The following is a 9175-nucleotide window of genomic DNA, read 5'->3' as shown; positions in this document are numbered from 1 at the left end:
ATTCGCCCAGGACCCCCAGCTCCGGGACTGGCCACGCTCTGCACACCCCGCCGTCCAGGCAGGGCCGTCCTGTCCGTGTGGCACCCTCTTGCCCCACCCGTCCGTCAGACAGCTCAGATGCTGTGCTTCCCCTCCGTCCTCCGGCCGGTCTCCTCAAGACCACAAACACACACAGCCGCTCCCCCTCACATCCTGCCTGCCTTTCACGGCTCCCAACTTCCAGTCCTTTCTGCCGGCGCCAGACCCTCCCCTCCGCCCAGGACCGACCCCCTCCATCCCACAGCCCAGCTCCTTCTGAGGGTTCTCAAGTTCACGGTCTGAACGGACCACGACTATAGTCTTCTTAACACCACTGAGGCTTTACGTTCTCGAAATCTCATAGCACCGTTTCCCCTTTTCTGCCAGTCTTGCTGGCCACCTTGTGCTGTGTCTGTTTGCAGGAGGCCTGACCCCTTTGCATTCCCCCAATGCGGAGCTCAAGTCATTTCACAGCGAGTCAAAGCTCAGTGAGCATCTCTGCAGAAGGCCCTCGACGAGGGCTGGATAGCACGGACCACCCGCCAACCTGCAGCGCTGCGGCTCTGTACATAAGCCACGTGGGCCCTGCCTGCAGATCGGGCTGACCACGGCCTGGTTCGGAGCTGGGCTGTGGGTGCTCGCTCAGCTCAGAGCATCTGAACCTGAGGTGCCCTGCCTTACGCAGGAATCCCTCAGACCTTGGCCCCGAGACACAGTGGCGCCAGGAGTATGCCCTGGGCTGAGGGATGCACAGTGTCCAACAGTGTCCCAGCGTCAGAGCCCGGAGACAGGCCCCCCAGGCAGTCCTGGCTTTCCTTGATTTATTTTAATGTTTCGGAGGCCGGGGAGGCGCCCTTGGCGACTGACAGCCCTGGTGGGACCTGACACAGGGCTGCGTGCCGTTGAGCACCGGCCTGCACCCCGAGGATGGGCTGACCTGGCTTAGAAGGCAGCAGCGAGACGCTCGGTACCCTTGCTGGGAGTGCTCAGTCCTCCTGAGCCTGGGTGCTGGTGCTGGGGGCACTCTGCCTGCAGAGATCCAGCAGACACCCAGCAATGAGGGGGATGTGGGCAGAGAGGCCCGGACTTGAATGTCCGGCCCAAGGCTGCCCCGTCTCCCAGTTCCAGGCAGAGAAGCCAAGCGGAGGGCATCTCCGCGTGGCCCTGAGGCAGATCCCGCTGCCTGAAGAGCGCACTTGAGGCCGAGGCGTCACCAGGCTCTGAACAGATGGCTGAGCACCTTGTTCTGTTTGCTGCTGCTGCTGCTGCTGCCCAAAGAAAACTCTGCCAGGAGCCCAAGCCCCGCCGGGGACGGGAGGGCATCAGGTCCAGCTGGACGCAGGCCTGGGCGTCTGGAGGGCCGCCGCCAGGGCTGCCGAAGCCTCCCAGCTGGATAACACTTTCCCCCCTGCCAACCGGCTGCGGGGCCGGCAGGCTGGCCCTCCTGGAAGGCTGCCTACGGCATTCGGGCCGTTTCTTTCCTCTTCATCCTTTGAACTTGGGCGTGTGCCCAGGTGCCCTGGAACGACGGGGCCGAGAGGCAGAGTCCTCGGGGCTCTTGTCTCCACCTGGGCAGGAGCGGGTGGGGAGGGTGAACGGTGGGGCCCCTGCATCATGTCAGCGTTGCTCTGGGAAGGCTGAATGGTGGCAGAAAGCAAGTGATTTAATCTTGCTCTTACTGTTCCATTTGCAAAATGGGACTCTTCCTGCTTCATAAGGAATCATTAAGACAGTGTGTGGGCTTCCCTGGTGGCGCAGTGGTTGAGAGTTCGCCTGCCAATGCAGGGGACGTGGGTTCGTGCCCCGGTCTGGGAGGATCCCACATGCCGCGGAGCAGCTGGGCCCGTGAGCCATGGCCGCTGAGCCTGTGCGTCCGGAGCCTGTGCTCCGCAACGGGAGAGGCCACAACAGTGAGAGGCCCGCGTACCACAAAAAAAAAAAAAAAAGTAAGACAGTGTGTTATTAAAAGGGGAAAGGGGCAGGGGAGATAAATTAGGAGTTCGGGATTAACATAGACTACTATATATAAAATAAACAACAAGGACCTATTGTAGAGCACAGGGAAATATACTCAATATTTTATAATAAGCTCTAAGGGAAAAGAATCTGAAAAAGAGGAGAGAGAGAGAGAGAGAAAGAGAGAGAGAGGGAATATGTATATGTAAAAAAATAAAATGCTTCGAATTTTTTTTAAAAAGACAGTGTGTTATTATAAAACACCGTGAAGGGCTGTACACAGTGGAGTGAAGAGAATGAACGCCCCAGACCAAGGTTAAAATGCAATGGTTTCGTCTATCTCTGAACGCGGGTGGAGTTAGTACAAGCCTCGACTGGATTGGATCCAACAATCATAAATCTCTTGACCCACCTCCCAGGGCTCAGGAACAAAGGCATAATCTTACTACTTGCTCAGAGTAATTAATGAGGGCCAGGTTCTTAAAAATATAACGTATGAAAGTATATCACAATATATTGTTAAAAATTTCCTAAAAATTAAAGGTATATCTAAAATAAAATGTTAAATGTAGAAATAGCAAAGTTAAAAGCATATAATAATAAGGAGAAAGTGAGCATGGCAGTCATCTAGGCTTATGCTGCCGGACTCACGGTCATTGTCTAAAACGAGTGCTGAGTTTACTGGCAGCCCAGGCGATAAAAAAGAACACAGATGGCCTAACAATCATTATCTGATACCAGGAGGCTTGCCAGTGTTTCAAAAGAGAATAATTTTCTGGGTCCTGAGAGAGTAGTTTCCGAGGTCCTAAGATGTAAAGGAGTATTCACGTGGGTCGCAGGTGAGGAATGTGGACGAGCCCCTGGATGCTGGCTATGTTCTGGCTGGTTGGTCCTGGTGACCACTGACAGCAGCTCAGGGACTTCTGCCGGACGGTGATTCCGTGGACAGGTAGGGCCAGGGGTGCTGCAGGGCCAGGAGGGCGGCTTTCAGTGAATAAGGTCAATCACTTCCCACTGAGCCCTCCAGGAGCCTGGAAAGTTCTACTCAAGGCCAGGCTTTGGGCCCTAGGTGACCCACACCCTCAGCCTCACCCAGAACGTACTAGCACCGCTCCAACGGGGTTTACGTAGTCAGGGAGTAAAGTACACAAGCCATTTTACTAGTCAGAGAGGAAGACAAAATAAATCACATAGAATGTGAGGGTTAAAAAGGACTAAGGGGGCTTCCCTGGTGGCGCAGTAGTTGAGAGTCTGCCTGCCGATGCAGGGGACACGGGTTCGTGCCCCGGTCTGGGAAGATCCCACATGCCGCGGAGCGGCTGGGCCCATGAGCCATGGCCGCTGAGCCTGTGCGTCCGGAGCCTGTACTCCGCAACGGAAGAGCCCACAACAGTGAGAGGCCCGCGTACCGGGGGGAAAAAAAAAAAAAAAAAAAAAAAGGACTAAGGTGTTTGGCACTCCTTTCCAGTTTCACGCTCACATCAAAGACGAGGATGGTGTTTCTTCCCGAGTCCCTTTCCAGGCCCGGGTCGCAGCTCTCCTCCGCATCCCTGAGCCCCCTCCAGCCCCCTCCAGACCTGCTCTCGGAACCTCCCCCTCCCCCAGCCGCACGGCCCTCTCCAGGCCTCCCTCCTGCCCATCACCTGTGTTCATCTCCCATTTCCCACCTCCCCACACGCTTCCAACTGCCCCATCAAATTACCTCCACTCCGGCTCACGGGGCCCAAGCTTCCTGGTTTTCTCTTTCAAATACCAGAATTAAATATTTGACGTATCAATCTGATTGCCAAGTATGTCTCCAGGGCTTCGTCTCCGCTCAAGGGCAAGTCTCCCCCCTCCCGTGCCGTGGGGAGGTGAGGCTCTGCTGGCAGACCAGCTGGGACACATTCACGGTGGTGCTTCGTCTGCTGGCCTCCAGATGCTCGGCTAAGCGTCTGGGTAAAGCAGCCTGCTGGGGGGGGCGCGTCTCGTGAGCTGCAGGGGCGCCCCCAGCCCAGGCGACGCGGTGGCCCCCCACAGGGCCGTCACCACCACCTTGCTGAGCCCTTGACCAGCCATGAGCCTTCTGCGTGTGTTAGCTCATTTCATCCTCACGGTTGGGGGCAGTTTGAGTTTGCCTCTCCTGACCTCTGACCCAGGGGTCCAGCCTGGCGTGGAGCCTGGGCATCAGCATTTCTAAAAGCTCCCCGAGTGTTTGAAAGTGTAGCCAGTGTGAGGCTCCCCTGGTTTTAAAATCATGTTATTTCTCTGCTGCTGCAGCAGCGTGCTCCCCCCGGCCTCCAGCCACCCACTCCGGGGGCCAGGCCTCCCCTGCGGATCTCTGCCCCCCAACTCAGCCACGGGCAGACAACACTCGTGAGCTCCGGGGGGTCTGGGCCTCGGCTCTCGGCTCTCTCCCGCCAGGCCCCAGACACTCCTCTGCTTCCAGCATCACCTCCCTCGGTCGCCAGCCCCTGTGGGTTTTGCTTCTGCGAAAGCTTCCAGCCCCTCTCTCCTTGGTCTCTGGTGCTTCACGAGCCAACAACAATCTTCCAAAGTGCCGGAGTCACATACTGCTTCCCCTGCCCACAAACCACCAGCCATGGTCCTTTTCTTTCAGGGTGAAGTCCAGCGGCTTAGCCTGGTTTACAGGACCCTCCAGGATTTGGTCCTCTCTCGTCCTTGTCCCCCGCCATCCCTTTTCTCCCCGAGATATAATACACACTTCCCCCAATACAAGTCTATGTGTGTATTACTTATAATCATCTGTGCGTCTAAGCGGGTACTGCTGGCTTTACTAAAATGCCTTTCTTCCTCCACTGCTGGCCCACATTAGTGCTCAAAATTCCCCTTAGATGTCTTTCCTTAGGGGAAGTCTTTTAAAACTACCCTAACCTCCCCCAGGCAGCAGCCTGGCTGGCTCAGGTGCCCTTCCATGGCTTCCCCAGAGGGTTCTGCCCTTTCTTCCTCGCCGGCCCTTGAGGCTCCTCCCGGGATAACAATCTGTCCCCTTGTCTGTCCCCTCCCCAGCGTGAGGGTGGGAACGTGGGCAGATCCCACAGCTGGAGGAACCTGGGTCTGGAGCAGCAGTCGGTTAGTTTGTCCTTTCCTCCCGCCGGGGCTCAGCACCCTGGAGGGGCAGCAGGTGGGAGAGGAGTGCGTGTCCGGGGCCGTGGGGACCGGGCGGGCGGCGCCGCATCACCCGGGCAGCGGGACCGGGCACGACGGGTGTACGGCGCCCCCTGGCGGGTGGGGCGGGCGGAACAGGGCGCGCGGGCGGGCGGTCCTGGGCCGGTCATTCACCTGAGTTCCCCGGGCCATGCTCCAGCCACAGGTGATGCTCCTGGCCCACCTTCCTCTGGTTCAGTGGCCCGCTTGTTATTTCTGTTAGAACATCAGTCCGACTCTCAGTGCAACACTCCTTCACCTCTTCTCCCCCAGTTCCCTACAAAAATAAAACAAAAAACCACAAGCCTCCCCACCAGGCTGCTTTGGGAGGGAAAGCCTCTTATCTAGGAATTCAAAAGCAGGTCATTCTCCTACGAGGCTCCGTCCATGTCCGCCCTCAGGATGTTTTCATACTGCATGGAGCAGCCCTTAATTAGAGACTAGTTCTTTCCTTCCAATCTCCAATTCTGTGGGGTTTCTGTTTCCCTCCACCTACCGCCCTGGAATGTGATCAGGGACCCAAGTGGAGATTTTAACCTGTGGCCATGAGATCCACAAGGATTCACTGGTGGACACGCACAGGGAAACACGCATTCCATCGATGAAATTCTGAGGCGAGGGAAACGTCCTTAAAGAAAACCAGGCTTGGGAGGGTTCATATTTAATGTAGGTCTGTGGGAGGTTCCAGGGACGTGAGGAACCCCAGAGCCACCGTTTGAAGGTCTTTGCCCCCAGCCCCTCCCCTCTGCTGCTGTCTCCTCAGCCCCCTCGCTGTCCCACCTGCCCCTCCAGCTCTGCAGCTGAGTTTCCTACTCCCAGCCACTGCCAATCCAGAAAATAGGCAGAGGCCTACTGTGTGCTGGGTGATCACCACACAGGGTAAATAGGGTAAACAATGTCCGTGACAAACGTTACCAAAGGGAGAAAGCTTAACCCTGGTGCACCCCGTAGCTGGTGGGAGACATCCGACTGAATGCAAACCAAACGTCGAAGAGCCGAGGGCCTCCATCACTCCAGGCGGAGGGATGCCAAGGCCATGAGACTGACCAAGAGGGTCTCCAGGCAGAGGGACGCCAGGGCCATGAGACTGACCAAGAGGGTCTCCAGGCGGAGGGACGCCAGGGCCATGAGACTGACCAAGAGGGTCTCCAGGCGGAGGGACGCCAGGGCCATGAGACTGACCAAGAGGGTCTCCAGGCAGAGGGACGCCAGGGCCATGAGACTGACCAAGAGGGTCTCCAGGCGCAGGGACGCCAGGGCCATGAGACTGACCAAGAGGGTCTCCAGGCGGAGGGACGCCAGGGCCATGAGACTGACCAAGAGGGTCTCCAGGGACACAAATGGCTGTAACGTGCTCCACAAAGCAAGTCTGAGGTGGCGTGGGCCCAGAGGAGGAGGCAGAATCCTGCCGGTGGGAAGGGACAAAGGGCAAGTAAGTGGGCTTTGAGAGCCGTGGGGCAGACATCTTTTGGGCAAAATTAAATGCTTTTTTATTCAGAAAAATCCAGAACGTATTGTGTTGCTCATTCTGTGCTGAGACTACAAATACTTATAATTCTTACAATACTTCCCAGCTTTAAGCGAGTTATATACCAGTGAGGAGGACCAATGAGGACACGCATCTGTAAAGAGCGACGTGATATATAATTCAATACAATGTGTACTTGAGCGGCAGCGGGGTCAGGGAAGAAGGAGAAACATCCCAAGGCGGCCAGGCGCAGGGAGAGGCCCAGCGCCTGGAAAGGGCAGCCAGGGATGTGGAACCGCAGCTCAGGCACAGCTGTGGACCGCCCACCGGTCCCATGCTGGGAGGGCCGCCCACCTCTCTCAGCCTCGGTTAGTGACTTCCCCACAGATTCTCAGAAGTCCCCGGAGCCAGGCAACGGCCCCGGCCAGAGTCCTGCCCTTCCCCTTCCCGAGGGGCCTCTGCTCTATCCCACGTGGGCTGACTCTCCAGGAGACTTGCTGACTCTTCACTCTCTCATCTGATTTTCACCTCCGGCCTGGGAGGGGGACCTTATAGAAAGGAGCTATGTCATTTCCAGGAAAAGAGGTCATTTCAGAGAAGACGCTGGAAGCAGTCTCAGAGGTTGGAAGTCCCCGCCTGGGGCAGTGTGCGAGGGTCCTGGGCACCAGTCTGAGTTTACGGCTCATGTCAAGGAAATTTAGCAACCTCAGAATGTTCCTAGGATGTGAATAGCACGTGTTTCATGCCTAAGAAATCACCTTGAGCATCATTTATTGTTGCGGAAAAATTTTTAATCTTACAAAAGTAAAATTTCAGCAGAAGTTGAGTAATTGTACTTAAACTGCAACACAGTGTGCAAATGCACTTCCTAGTTAAAACAAAAAAGCCCTTTAATGTTTTTCTTCATTTTTTTTTCAGGACAGGTGTAAAGGAACGGAGTTTCAAACTCAAAATGATGAAAATCCCCTACATAGACCTTCCTGAGTGGATACACACGAGGAAGATGAGGACAGAAGCTAAGGTGACAGCACAGGACTTGTTTTCAAAGGTGTTCTTTTTAGTTTCATTGCTCCTGGAGAAATCAACTTATATCAAAATATGGCATTCCTTATATTTTTTGTGAAACTGAGAATTTGTAATTATTTATTCATTCAGTTGTTTATTCAAGAAATCAGTGGGGACTTCCCTGGTGGTGCAGTGGTTGAGAATCTGCCTGCCAATGCAGGGGACACGGGTTCGAGCCCTGGTCCGGGAAGATCCCAGATGCCGCGGAGCAGCTAAACCCATGCGCCACAACTACTGAGCCTGCACTGTAGAGCCCGTGAGCCACAACTGCTGAGCCCACGTGCCACAACTGCTGAGCCCGCGCACCTACAGCCCGTGCTCCGCAACAAGAGAAGCCACCGCAATGAGAAGCCTGTGCGCCACAACAAAGAGTAGCCCCCACTCGCCGCAACTAGAAAAAGCCCGCAAGCAGCAACGAAGACCCAACGTAGCCAAAAATTAATTAATTAACAAAAAAGAAATCAGTGGATCACTGCCACACACGCAGTCCCTCTCTGCCCCTAAGGGTGGAGCTGCGTCTGATCCACTGGGTGACACACCTGGGTCACCCAGTGGTGGTGAGTGAGCGGTGATGAGGGCAGTGCTATTTTCGAAGGCTGGTCCCCGAAGGCCCTCTTGACAAGTGACAGTTGAAGCGAGTTCTTGAAGGGCAGTGAGCGCAGGAGCATCTGCGTGTGGCGCGGAGACAGGCACGACGGCGCCTAGAGGTTGAAGAAGTTTCTGTGACTTTCTCTTGCAAGAATAAGTAAAAGTATCCAAGAGCATTTTCTAAACTAGATACTACCACGTACTCTCAGGTTACGAAAATTAAAACAATCTCATCTTGATGCAGAATTAGAAAGTTGAAAGTTCAGTGGAAGGGAATAAGTAGTAAAGAAATAAAGTCAAATATGTAGAATGTGATCAATTTGCTTTTGAATATTTTGTACTTTTGTTTAAAAATTTTCCTTCTGTCCCATCACAGGAAATCACAGACGCCCTTCTGTGGAGCTAGCGCCAGTGAGTAGAGACGGTCCGTAGGGGACAGGCTCCCAGCGGGCGGGGTCGGCATGGGGTGTGGCCAGCTGAGTGTCCCCCGCTGTCCCGGCCAGGAACCCTGCAGGAGGCAGGTTTCAGCAGTGACCTTCATGCCGCTGTTGAAATTTCCATGCCGTAAATGAGACGATGGTCACTGGAAGCCGTGCCACGTCGGGGAAAGGCAGGGAGAAGGGACGTCACCTCCAGGGCTCTGCACTTGCTGGAGGAGACCTCACGTCTCGGGGGAAACTCACCGAAAGTGTCTTCACCAGGGAAACAGGCATGAGCAACCCCAGGACGCGGGCCCCCTTTCTCCCTTCAGACGGAGGATACACGCGGGAGCTCGAAATCTGGAAGACAGGCAAGCAGGACGTAGCTGCTAACGGTTTATGAGGTGGCCAGTAGCCTCCTGCCTTGACCACGTTTGGGAAGCAGTGGAACCTTAGTCCTTATTTATGCAGCAACGTCGTGGACCTGGAGATGCTCACACTAAGTGAAGTCCAC

The sequence above is a fragment of the Tursiops truncatus genome, chromosome 12 (genome assembly GCF_011762595.2).
Source record: "Tursiops truncatus isolate mTurTru1 chromosome 12, mTurTru1.mat.Y, whole genome shotgun sequence".
NCBI lineage: Eukaryota > Metazoa > Chordata > Mammalia > Artiodactyla > Delphinidae > Tursiops > Tursiops truncatus.
The sequence above is the reverse complement of the archived record's forward strand: the minus strand, read 5'-3'. Positions refer to the sequence as shown.